This window comes from Gastrolobium bilobum, unplaced genomic scaffold (genome assembly GCF_033153095.1).
Source record: "Gastrolobium bilobum isolate Gb01-03AN ecotype WA unplaced genomic scaffold, APGP_CSIRO_Gbil_v1 utg20048, whole genome shotgun sequence".
Taxonomy (NCBI): Eukaryota; Viridiplantae; Streptophyta; class Magnoliopsida; order Fabales; family Fabaceae; genus Gastrolobium; species Gastrolobium bilobum.
Genome location: NW_026898170.1, coordinates 293,348 through 307,409, shown reverse-complemented (window position 1 = coordinate 307,409; position 14,062 = coordinate 293,348).

The following is a 14,062-nucleotide window of genomic DNA, read 5'->3' as shown; positions in this document are numbered from 1 at the left end:
GTTTTTATCAATTTATATTTATTATTATATCATGCACACATATATTTGGACTTCGTATATGAGTTTAAGGGTTCAAAACAATTTCATCCAACCTTGTCGCACCCTAAACTAAATTTACTAAACTAAGTTTTATGCACATATTTATGTTTATGTTACATTGCTTTTAAAAATGTATGCCCATTTATTTTGTTATTCCCAAAACACATGAAGGAAGCATTTTTTTGAAGAAAAAAAATTGACCTGGGATTTGCCATCGTATAAATCTCCAAAAGTTACGCAAAATAAAAAAAAAAAACCCTATTCAGACAACCAAGTCAAAAGTTATGTCATCCCAAAGTTTACATAATTTTTGGATATAAAGAGCTAGGATGGAGATTGTCCTCGATTATTTTAGACTCGCAAACACTCATCCCAAGTCTATTTATATATGTACAAGACATTAGAACTTGATTTGGATAAAAAATATTCATATATCCAAATTTGAGTTGCACACCTACCTAAGTTACTCGAGTAACTGGACTAGTTACTCGAGTATGTCATTTACTCGAGTTCTAGTTACTCAAGTAACTTGTGGTCAATCTACTCAAATAAGGGTTAATTGATATATAATTTTGATAAAAAATTAAAATTAATATTTAAAAAAGAGGGCGAAGTGATAAATTTTTTAAATATAAGAGCACAATAGTCAGTCACCCCAACAAAAGATACTATAAAATTATTTTTAAAAGTGGAGTCCTTTTTGAAATATCCTTACAATTATGGCTATTTGACCCTTTTGCCCCTCATTAATTAATTAATAACCATTTTGTCCCTGATTCGAAACTATCTATCAATCTGCCCCTCTTTAATCGACTACTTTGCATGTTTAATCGACTAAATGGTTGTTGGAAGATTTAATCGACTAAATCTCCCTACTTAATCGATTAAAATCATACTGGCTACTTTTTTGTCAAATATGGAGATTTAGTCGACTAAATAGGGAGATTTAGTCGACTAAATCTCCCAACGGTCATTTTTTGTCTGTTTTGGCCATTTAGTCGATTAAAAATGCAATGTAGTCGATTAAAGAGGGGCAGATTGATAAATAGTTTCGAATCAGGGGCAAAATGGTTATTAATTAATTAATAAGGGGTAAAAGGGTGAAAAAGCCTTACAATTATACTTTAATAGTAAATTACACTTCATAACAAACAAATTCAAATTTTATAATTTTAATACTAATTCTTTTATTTCAAAGTTTCTTACCATATAATCGAAGCGGATATTAGTATTTAACAATTTGGTTGGTGTGAGTGGAAGTTAAATGTGATTCTATGCAAAATGGCTATGTGTAACGGGCTGCTCTACTACAAGGCCCAAAAGTTCCATCATTGGGCCTAAAATCATGAAAGAGTATAGGATCCGTTATACCAAGGCTCGTGAAACATAACATACAGGATCACATTGAATCAACCTTACTCATGTGCAGGACTTAAATTCAATTAGGGTTATTGTTGTGGATTCAGAAAATTTTCCTTATTATGTTATTTAGTTATTTTTCCTTATCTTATTATTGAACTGCAACACCTTCGTTTACTTTTATTTTTATTTTAGGTCGATACACCTTCGTTTATTTAAGGTTGTATCTAATGAATGAATAAAGTAGATGAATATTGTCAATTATCTTCCTCTCATCTTCTCTTTTATCTATCCCTTCTTCTTCCATCTATTAGCACCCTACTCTAAGGGTTTGAACCCTAGAATCGTCACTATGAAAAAAAACTATCTAATTATTACTTTCGACGCCAGAGATTAGTCTCATAATATAAATATGTTGTAAGGATATAACCCTGGTAAAAAATATATATGAAAGTATTATATGTAAGGAACAAAAGAAAAAAAAAAGTTGAAGGGATGTGTGGGTTTTAAGAAGTTTCACATTGGACAACTAATAAGATGTGAGAGAGTTTATAAGCTCTCACCTCACACTCCTAAATTGGCCTTTGGGGCACTACACTTTTGTGGAGGTGAGAAGAGCTAGGTGGCCTCTGGTCCACCACACACACGTATCGCAGTCTGACCGGCGTGTGAAATAAAAATAATTATTTTATTAATTTTTTGTCCAAATACTCCTGTCCCTATCCGTTGCTTTCTTCCAGATTCTTCAACCCAAATGTTTCTTCCTGTTTTGAACCGAACCGGTTCTTACCTTTCGGTTCAAACCTACACGTTATTTCATAATTGGACCGAACCGGTCACCGGTTGTATCCGTTCGCGGCCGTCAGTCACGGCAGATCATCGTGATCGGTCAGTGTCTATATATAGACCTTGACTCCTTCAGAAATTTCATTCGATTTTCTGCATTAACATTCTGCTGGATTTTTTCCTTCATCCGATTTTTGCATTCTCCTTTCATAATTCCGGTGTAATTCCTCTGACATCTTGTTGTATTCATCAGGCTGTTGACTGTAGTGCCATCACTCTTCAGACGTAATCCGATCTATCTTGGGAGACAAGTGTCCATCAGCCTTTGACATTAGTGAGGGGGCAAATTGTCTTAAGGAGACACTTTCTATAGGCTCAGATTTATTTCATTATTCTGCATACTGTGTCCATTCATTTTCTCCAATATCGTGAGTCTATTTTTAATTTTACTATTGCACTGTGTTTTGTGATTATTAATCTCATTTATTTTTCACACGGGTTCAAACCTCTTAGTGATTTCTAATATCACCCACTGTCTATTAAACAACATTATAATTTATTCAATATTAAAAATATATGTAAAGTAAGTGAAATGTAACACTCTAAATTCTAAAAATACTTTTGGATTTAAGTAAATATAATTTTACCTCAAAAAATATTTAAAATTAATTTAGAAATTTGTACATATTTCAATAAATTTGTATTGCATAATTTATCTGAAAATTAACTATAAGTTCTTATCATTTAGATAATAGTTATAAAATATTACATTAATATAAAATTGTAGTATACATAAAGTTCAATGTTATATAAATATTTTTTGGTAGGTAATGTTATATATATTTTAAAATATACAAAAATAAGAATTATCTAATTATATTCTTAATGTTGCTCATTTTTAATAAGATTTGACACAAAAAATCATGGAAATATATAGTTAAAACTCAACAGTTGGATTGATAAAAATCACATTCTATGTAAAAATGTTAAATGATGTAGGAATGTTAAGTCTTAGACCGATGCAAATCAATTCTTTATCATATACGAGGGATCCATTAAATCGGTGTAATTCACAATTGCTCGTACAACATTTAACAACTTTTCACAAGCAAATTATACCACAAAATCAACTGCTATATTGAAAGTTATTACCATGCAGATCATATTTATAAAGTGTTAAACTAATCCAAAATTATTTAATACTTTATTAATACAGGGCATATTATTCTTACATCAGTGTAAGAATAAGAAGTCTTACACCAAATCTTAGTCATTAATTTGCCTGCATCTAACTAGTCACATATTAAATAAATCAAAAATGTTAGATATAAATAGAATCAATTGTTACGATTGAGAATGTAACTTATACCGGTTTTACCGCTTTGTGTGCTGACCCGGGGCGAGGGATTAGTCTCATGGCTATCGGCTGTGAGGATACCCGGATGTAATCCAAAAAAATACTCCTAACCTTATTAATATACATAAGTTTAATGTAATATAAAAAAATTTGGTAAATACCAACCGATGTTTGCAACCTTAGTGGGCCTCATTAATCCAATTTTGGGATTGAACCTCACTATTTTTTTCCAGGAATTGCAACTCTCATGAATCGAAACTCATAACTCAGCTTTGGACAGATCAAATCATCAGGTCTAGCTTGAATTCCACTAGAGCAACAACTCTTAAATTAGTATAAATTTTTGAAATATACCAAAAAAAAAGAACCATTTAATTACATTCTTATTATTGTTCATATTTTACAAGATTCGATGCAAATAATTTCTTTCAATCGTTGGATGGATAAAAATCGTATTTTATTTAAAGTTATTAAATAATTTAAGATTGTTAAGCCATATGTAAGGATTATTGGGAAGCCAAATAAGTAGCTTCCAATGAAACTAATGTGTGGCTTTAAATGATATATCGGTCAATTACAGATTGAAGAAATGAAAAATTATTTACCATTATTATACAGAAATAAAGAAAGATCTTGCAGATATGACAAGTATATCGATTGTATAGGTAATAAAATGATAAGAAAGAGATTCAACCAAATAAAAAATGATAAGAAAGAGTGTTATTCTCAAGAGAATCAATATTTAATCACTAATTCATTATTTTGTTTAAGTTGAATGAATTTATATAATAAGAGTGTACGAATATTAATTAAAAGGAATTAAAGTAAAAAGCAAGAATTGATTCATTTAAAACAAAAATGCAAAGACTAAACCAAGAGTTATCGATAATGAATTATACGGTTTCGATTTCTCCCAATTTAGATTTCTCCCAATTTATATTTGTGAAACCTTATTTGATTTCGTAATGAAGGTTCCTTCTCTATATCTCTAATCAATTCAACTAAATTAGTTAAAACCCAATGTCTTGGCGCCTTAATCCTTTATTCAGAAATATCTACAGTACTACCGTAGTACCGAAGACTCGGTGCATCATCTACTCAATTTAAAAAATATAATATATATATATATTTTTACCATTTTATCCTTCTTTGTATGGTTATTTTCTCCAAAACCATCATCATTTTCTACTTTTAGTAAAGGAGTACATACTACAGTAGTACCAAAGATATGCTCCCTTTATTCCATTCCAAGATGTTAGGCAAGTGGCTTCTTCACAGGACGCTTACAGAACACCTAAAGGGCCTTATCTTGCCTTTTGCGCGTTTCTATATCTCTCTAGCTCTCTAGGAAATAATTTTGCAAGCCAAATCCTTTGTACCCTAGATAACAACATCTTATTTTGTAGGGATTTAGATATAAGATATACTTTGATGCTAACAAAGTGATATCAATAAAAAGAGAAAAGTTTTTATCAAAGGCAAAAACATCAACTATATATGGAGGTTGTAGATGCATGATAAAGGCAAGCAAGATGAGCTTTGACGACAATAAAGCAAGAACCACGAGATGAGATGATAAATGGAGAACAATAATAGGACAATGAAATGACAATAATAAAGATGAGCATTGAAGATAACAAATCAAGAGCAATAAATCAAGACATTAAGTTGACAATTCAAGAGCAACAAACATCAAACTTGGCCAATATTCAAGAAGAGATTTGAAAAGAAAAACCATAAAAAATAAGTCTATATTGAGGGACAACAAAATCATGGATAACTTACAAGCAGAATCTCACAATATAAGTCACAGTGAAATGAAAATCAAGTTCAAGCTTTTGTGTATGATAGTGCTTTTTTTTTTTGGAAATTACATATGATAGTGCTTTCAATCATGAGCTAAAGGTAGCAAATTGCTTTTTTCATCAAAGTTCAAAAGTCTCGGAAATTGAAAATTTTACATATTACATGTTTTTTTGTAAAGCTTAACATTTTTAAAGTACATGCTTCTCATATTATATATTTTTGTAACAAGAACTCTCAAACCTATTTTGAAAATGAATCAAATATGTCTTGAATGGTAAAAATTCTTTTCCAAGAGTTTAAAATATGTTTCTAAATGTTACAAATCAAGTTTAAGCGATAAAGTTTGAAAATGAGTGAAAGGGAATGCATTTTCAGGAAAATTTTTTATTTATTGTCATGATATATCTAGATATATGATCACATATATGTATATATGATGCAAATATTCGGATATATATCTGAATATGGCTTGAATATGTCTGGATATCTCTTGCTTATATACCTGTTACGATAATAAATGACCAGTTATAAATGGAAACTCTTTAAATACAATCCCAACAACACTAAACTTTTTTGGCATCATTTTTATGAATTCCAAGAGTAGAAAAAGATTCATAAACATTTTTTTGAGATTATATACACAAATCCATCAATCTTAAGATCATTCTTACAAATTCATCATACCAAATAAGAGTTTCAAATTGTATATTTGTTTTTTGAGAAAGTTATCATTCCTTCATCAATCTCTTACTGTAAAATCATATTTTAAACACTCATTAAGCATGGTGATAGAAAATTTTCTAAGCACCTGTGAAGCTTGTTGCGAAAACTTGTTGCGAAAAACTTGTTGCGAAATTGGCAATTATACCGTTCGTTTTAAGTAATAAAGTGACAAGTAAGATATCGTTCCCTCAAGGACTAATGCACCAAGTATTAATTCAACTATTCCCTTACGTTGGAAAAGGAAATTTGTTTGTGTTATGAAAGTAATTGATTTTGGAATTTCAAAACAGAATTTAAAAACAATTAAATTTAAAAATAGAAAATTTAAAAACAATTAAATTTGAATGCATGCAAGAGTATCAAGAACGTTAAGAAAATATTGGTGAAAATTTGTAAAAACAAAATTGTAGCCAGGATGCACTTCACCTCCGATCCTCCCTTATATTCCTATATTGTGTTTTATAATTAACTAATTGGTTTGTTCAGACAATTCATTATTTTCCTATAAAATAGTTAAACCCTAATGTCTTAGTGATTTTAACCCTTTAACCCAATTAGAATCCTAGTGTCCTAGTATTCTCTCTTGAATTAAGCATTAAGCAAATGAATTAAAAGTCTGCAATTTATGTAAGCCTATGTTTAGGTCATGCACAAATTGTTATTCTACCCTTGTCCAGACTAAAACTCAAATATGTCTATTGTGAGTCCTAACCCTCAAAGCCTTATAATTAGAGAGGCTAATTCTAATCAGGATATGGAAAAATTAACACAGTTAGAATAAAATAAACTAACTAATTAAATTATAAAAACAATATAGAAAATATAAAGGATTCACATCGGATCCGTGATCCTAACTACAAAAAGAAATTAGCCAGACATAGCTGGCTTAAACAAATTCAAATAATAAAAATTATTCATAAACGTAAAAGAAGAAGAAGAAGAAGAAGAAGAAAGAAGCTCAATGGTCTTCAGTCTTCAACTCCGGTGGAATCCTGATCTTCAGACCGAGTCTCCAAGAATTCTCTCAATTATCTGTTCTCACAATTCTCTCCAGCCAAAGATTCTTTGTCTCTGAGGTCTGAGTCTCTATTTATAGAGTTTATGCCTTGCTTAGAAATCTTGATCAAATCTTCATTGTGTATCTTGGATTCAATCTGCTTTGATACAGTTTGAATCAAGGTTTAAAAATCACCACGCACCTCCCGCACTACTAGTGCCAGTGTCGCGCTAATAGTGTGGGAGTATTGTTCTTGAATCAGTAGCTTGGCGCTACTAGCGTGAATCCCGCGCTACTAGCGCAGTTGGCAAAATTGGCTGGCGCTGATAGCGCCAGTTCCACGCTAGTAGCGTGGAGGTTTTGTCTTAAAAAGTTCTTCTGGCGCTAGTAGCGCCAGTGCCGCGCTAATAGCGCGGGGCTTCAGACTTGTACTTCAAATTTGGGCTTCTTTTTGTCCTGGTTTTTTACAAAATTAGAAGAAAATCAGTAACAAGATATCTGATTGAGATTTATCAATTCAATAACAATTATAGCCCTTTTTATCCAAGATTCTTTCTCTTTTTGGCTTTAAATCATATATATGCTGCAGGAATATCAATATATATCCAAATATGTCTGGATATCTCTTGCTTATATACCTGTTACGATAATAAATGACTAGTTATTAATGGAAACTCTTTAAATACAATCCCAACAACACTAAACTTTTTTGGCATCATTTTTATGAATTCTAAGAGTAGAAAAAGATTCATAAACATTTATTTGAGATTATATACACAAATCCATCAATCTTAAGATCATTCTTACAAATTCATCATACCAAATAAGAGTTTCAAATTGTATATTTGTTTTTTGAGAAAGTTATCATTTCTTCATCAATCTCTAACTGTAAAATCATATTTTAAACACTCATTAAGCAAGGTGATAGAAAAGTTTCTAAGCACCTGTGAAGCTTGGAGGTTGTAACGCTCCTAAGCACACATGAAACTTAGTGGATTGTAAGAATTATAAGAACCTATAAGCTTGGAGGTTCTAGTGGTTTATCAAGAACCCATTATGCTTGATAAATAATGGAATAAAGGTTTGAGTGCCTTGTAATTTAAATGTAAGTCCCAAGTAATGGTTGTTGAAACTTTATAAATAGGTTTATAATCTTCTTAACCCTTACTATTTATTTATAGCACCTTAAATTGCTTACTTGATATGTAATATGTGCTTATATATTGTATCATTGTGATATATTTTGTATTATTATTTGTTTGGATATATTGATAAGCCTTTTTAATTATCAAATCTGTAAGATAATGACAATAATTTTTTTTGGAGATATTCTAATCGGTTCATCGCTTTGAGACTAATCCGATTCGGGACGGGTCCCGGGATTAAGACTTTAAACCTATCCCAAAGACGATACTGGTAGGGACGTTCATCAACCGATCCAAACCGATTCAAACCGCGGTGATCGAAAATCAAAAACAAAAAAAAAACTGCATATTTTAATTGGATTGGATCAATTTCAGTTTGGTTGGTGAAAATCGATCCAATTCAAACTAATCGAATGCATTATGTATTTATTATTTTCGAAAGATAGTGACTTGAAATCTTGGATGTTATTGATAGCAAACTATCTTGTTTTAATTTTTTATTGTCTATTAATCTATTTTAACTCTTTAAGAGTTTTCAGACTTGTTTTGGTTTGAAGACTTAAATTTTCTAATGGTTTGTAGCTTTGAATGACTTTATTTTGATATAGCTAATGACTTGTATGACTGAAATTTTAGGTCTTTTGAAAAATCAAAAAATCCAAACCGAATAAAATTGGATTAGATTTTAGAAAAAATCGAAACCAAATGGATGATTAAATGATCAAACTGAAGGAATTGTATTAAATGATTTTTGCTTCAAAATTGATTCAATACAGACGGCAAACACTCCTAGATACGGGGAGGATCGAACACATGCTCTCATCCCACATGTTCAGTTTCTTGGCGCCAATTGAGTTACCATCATTTGATCGACAATAAGTTATTTTTGGTTTTTGAGAATCTGAAAAATTAATCTACAAATTAAAATAATAAGTCAAATAATAAAAATGAAACACTAAAAAAGAAGTTGACAAATGATGGAGGACTAGTTGGAGTTTACTTTCACTGAACCAATGTTACAACATCACTACCAGTGACGGACCCAATTTTTTTTTCATATTATTAAACTTTTCTATAATTGAATCTGTGCTAAAATTTAAAATAATTTCTTTTTCAATATATGTAATCAAAGAATCATCAAGAAATCGATATTCCATTCGATTTCGAACTCTGGTCTTGATTATCTTCATGGCAGAGAAAACTCTTTCAGTAGTTGTCATAGAAACTATGAGAGTGAGTACGAGTCTAATAGCTCTATCAATAAGAGGATAAATGATTGATCTTCCAGTTCTTACCAGGCCTTGACATAATTCAGATGTAGTTGATAAATTACTCAAATCTGGATGTTTAGGAATATCAAGCACAAAATGTTGTAACTGCATCTTCAAGTGCAATTTTTCCTGTTCTATGAAATCACTAGAATAAAATTTATCTACAAGCTTGCATATATCATCATTATTAAATGACTTGTACCCATTTATTAAATCTAAACTCATGCTCAAAGCAAGTAATTCAACAGTATTTTCATTGAATCTGTTATTCAATTCGTGCAATTGATAATCAATTGTAGCACAAAAGATATTCATCCTATGAAATAATTTTGTAAAAAAATCACCTTGTTCATTTTAAGCACAACCTCTCCTTCTTATATATTTTGTAGCCATATCTGGAATGTCAGTGTCATGTTTTATGCAAAACTCTCGAAATTGAACCAAGAAAACATCTCAACCCGTCTCTCTTAAGTTCTGAAGTAACTTTTTTTTGTAGTTGAAACCAAGTGTAAAGCATTTGAAATATCTTGGGACTCTCGCTGTAAAGCCTCACAAAGAACTTCAGTAATACTCATAATTTCCTTCATAAGGTGCATTATCATGACAAAATCAAAAGATGTCAGTGATAAGTATGCATTATCTGCACATCCACGTTGTGATGTTGTCTTTCCTTTATTAGAAATATTGTCAAGAACTTCACATGCGACTTTAAACATTTTAAATAAACTGCATATAGAATTGTAATGAGAACTCAACGAGTAGCTACAGCTCGATGCAAAGTACCAATCTGATTAAGATCAATTCCTGATTCGAGTTCATCAATAGCAATCATTCTTGCAACTTCACTTGTTTGGGAAGCCCTTAACTCATCATTACGCTTACAAGAAGAAGTAACAATATTAATTATGAAGTTTAATTTCTCGAAAAACTAATGAACATGTTTTACCTCATTAGATTCAGCAACCAAGGCAAGTTGAAGCCGATGAGCTAAACAATGAACATAATAAGCATATGGACACTTAGCGCAAATTAAAGCCTGCAATCCATTCCATTCACCTCGTATATTGCTAGCTTCATCATAGCCTTGTCCTCAGATATTTTGAATGTCAAGATTATGGTTACGTAGAATGTTGCATATTCCTTGTTTCAAAGTCTTAGCACTTGTATCTTCCACATGTACAAGACCAAAAAACCTTTCCCGTATAAAACCATCTTCATCTACGAATCTCAAAACAATAGCAATATGCTCTTATTTAGATACATCACTAGTTTTGTCAACAATAAGACAAAACTTAACATTGGTAATTTCTTCTCTTATTGTGACCTTTATCTTTTGAGAGAAAACATGAAGAATTGCCTTTTGAATTAGAGGGGAACTATATGAAGCATTTTGCGGAGCTTTTTCTAACACAACTGCTGCAACTTCTTGATTATAAGAAGCTAAAAACTCTATCATCTCTAGAAAATTGCTCTGATTAAGTGAATCTAAGTTTTCATCATGACCTCTAAAAGCACATCCTTGAAATGCAAGCCATCTTGTCACATCAACAGAAACTTGTACCCATAAACAATTAGTTGCAATCTGTTCAGAAGTAAGCCTTTCAACCAATGTCTCAATATGTTGATATTGGTTCATAAGATCACTACATGATCTCACAACATTTTTATGCACTGAGATAACATTTTTTCCAACATGACATAGAAAAGCACAATTTTCTCTATTATTAACCTTTTTCCAATTTTTGAAACCCTTAACAACAAATGTACTAAGTCCAAAACGTCCATTGCCACTTGGTTTGCAAAATAAATAACAAGGCAAAGAAAATGCAACATCTTTTGTTTGAGAATACTCTAGCCAAGATGAAAACAAATCAAACCAAGAAGAGCAAAAATGACGTTGATTCTTCTCTGGCCCAAAAAAAGGATAATTTCGAAGCTTGCACTAATATGGACCAAATTTAAGATAAGCACGACATATTTCATTTTGTTTATTGATAGGATATTTCCATATTGGAAGGCACAATTAGAGCCGGCAAAACGGGCTCGGCTCGGCTCGGCGGGCCAACCCGCTAAACGAGGTGGGGCAGACTCATTTTTTGGCAGGTTGATGGCGGGCCGAGGCGGGTCAGTGTAAAATAGGCTTGGACTGGAGGGCCAACCCGCCCAACCCGCCAAACGGGGTGGGGCGGGCTGAGTTTTTGAGCCCACTTTCAAAAGCGAGGCGGGGCGGGCTGACTCATTTTTTGGCAGGACGGGGCAGGCCGCCCACTTTGCAACCTCTAGGCACAATGCAGGATCTCTTCTTAATTACCTTTCTATTTTCAATTCTCAGAGACTTTGAAGGATGAATCTCAATATTTGACAACTTAACATTAAGAGTAGATGAGGACAAAAACTCAACATGTTTTTCTTAAAATAAGCATTAATTGTAGCGTTTTTCCCTGTAATAATAACTTACAAGGAGCAAGAATTATTTCATCTCTTCCCTATAATAATCACCTATATTATTTTAATATATAAAACGTTAAAATTAGCTGTAGGTTTTGAAATCTATATTTTCCTACAGCCTTATATTTTTTGTGGGAAGTGCACATATACATTATTTGAACTATAATGTAGAGATAAATTTTTCCTAAAATTTATCTCTTCAAACATTTTTTTTAAACCAAAGCATAAATTATAAAAACACGTTAACAACTAGCTATAAATTAAATAATAGAAAAAAATGGTTAAAATTTGTTTACCTTAACGCTAGTTGCCGCTACCAGAAAGAAATTGAAGCCATTAGTGATAAAAGAAATTCTTATCTATCAAAATTCCCTGTTGACCAGAATGCCATTACCAAAATCAAACCAAAGAAATTCATGTTAAGAGAGGGAAAAAAGAGAGAGGCTGCAATATGGTTAAAGTGATAAAAGACCCAATTCTCAAAATTTAAATACTAATTAAACTATTCTCTCTTAACCAATAATCTGCACCAAAGAATTTAACAATAAAAATGTTAATATAGATAAATGATTCTGCTCTACAAAAGAAAGCCTATGTTATATTGTACGACCCCTATGTATGTTTAATGAATGAGAGTCTCTCTCTCTTGTAGTCTTGTTAGAAAGTTCTTCTTCAAGAATCAAGCGTAGTTAAGGTCAAGAATGGGCTCTTTTCCTTTTCTTAATTTTTAGCTCAAAAAATTGGAATTCCTATTTGTGTTTTGTTGTTATCTTTTTTGACAATGATTTTGCCACCCTCTTGTTAATCAGTTGTGCTCGATTTCGAAATTTTTTCTTGGACCCTAAAAATTTGCTACTTCTTTTAGAAAAATGCGCAATTTCAATCTCTGAAGTTTTTGTGTTTGTTTGAGTTTTTTTGAAACTTTTAGCCTAATTATTTAATTTTTTTAGTCTAAATTTAAATTTTTTTAGCCAAAAATTGTGTATATATATATATATATATATATATATATATATATATTTATATAGTAAAAAAAAATCTAAAATCAGAGAGGGCGGTGGCCATCTCTTACCTCTCCCCTGGGTCCGCCTCATTCACTACGGGCATTGTATCACAGCAACAAATCCTTTACTCGGGCTACTATATTATAAGCCTAGATTCTTTCGGCAACTTAATTTAATTTCTTAGAATTCTCTTACACAGTCCGATGCAAGACCTAATTTTAAAAATTCATTATTAAAAAGATTAAACATTTCTGGAAATGGATCCTCTAATGTGTCAAAAAAACATGATATGGTCATGTGAGAAGATCATAATCATACAAAGATAAATTAACGGTTATGATTTCGTAACTACATATTTTATCATTTTTTTTCTCTTATCCTTTTTTACCATTGATCCACCTTTATATGGTTATGATTCCTCACATGACATGATCATGTGGATTTTCACATTAGAGATCCAGATCCAACATTTCTCCTATTACATATATTACATATTTATATTTCAAATAAGTACAATCCCCAAAAAAACATTATTTTAAAGTTTGTAAGAAAAAAATGGTTTTTAAAGAAAATATTATATTGCAAAATTCATAAAAAAAAGCACCATGTCCTGAATACGACATTAGTGGGAAACATCAAAGTCTAAGGGGGTGTTTGGTAGAATAATTTTTAAAAAAAATTCTTGGAAAGTGAGGTTGAGAATTTGATTTGCCTATGTTTGGTACGAGGATTGTAAATTTTTTCCAGAAAAAGTCGGATTCTCGGAATTCATGTTTATGAAGAAAAATTATATCTTAAAATACCACCAATTTAGTGGTATTTTGAGAATCTCATGTGATGAGAATATTTGATATTTTTTTGGGACATAATTAACCTCAATTCACATTTTCAATAATATTTTACAATCAACTAAACATAGCATCAAGAAAATTAACCTAACATTCCTGTGAATATTTTGGCCTATCAAACAATTTTTTGGCAACATTTCTGGAAAACTCACTTTTCTACCATATTTCTGGGATTCGTGATTCTCGGATAAAAAAAAACTTCCCATCTACCAAATGACCCCTTAGGGTGTGTATAACAACCTTCCCATAATTAGTTTTTTTTTTTAATTTTTGTTTCTG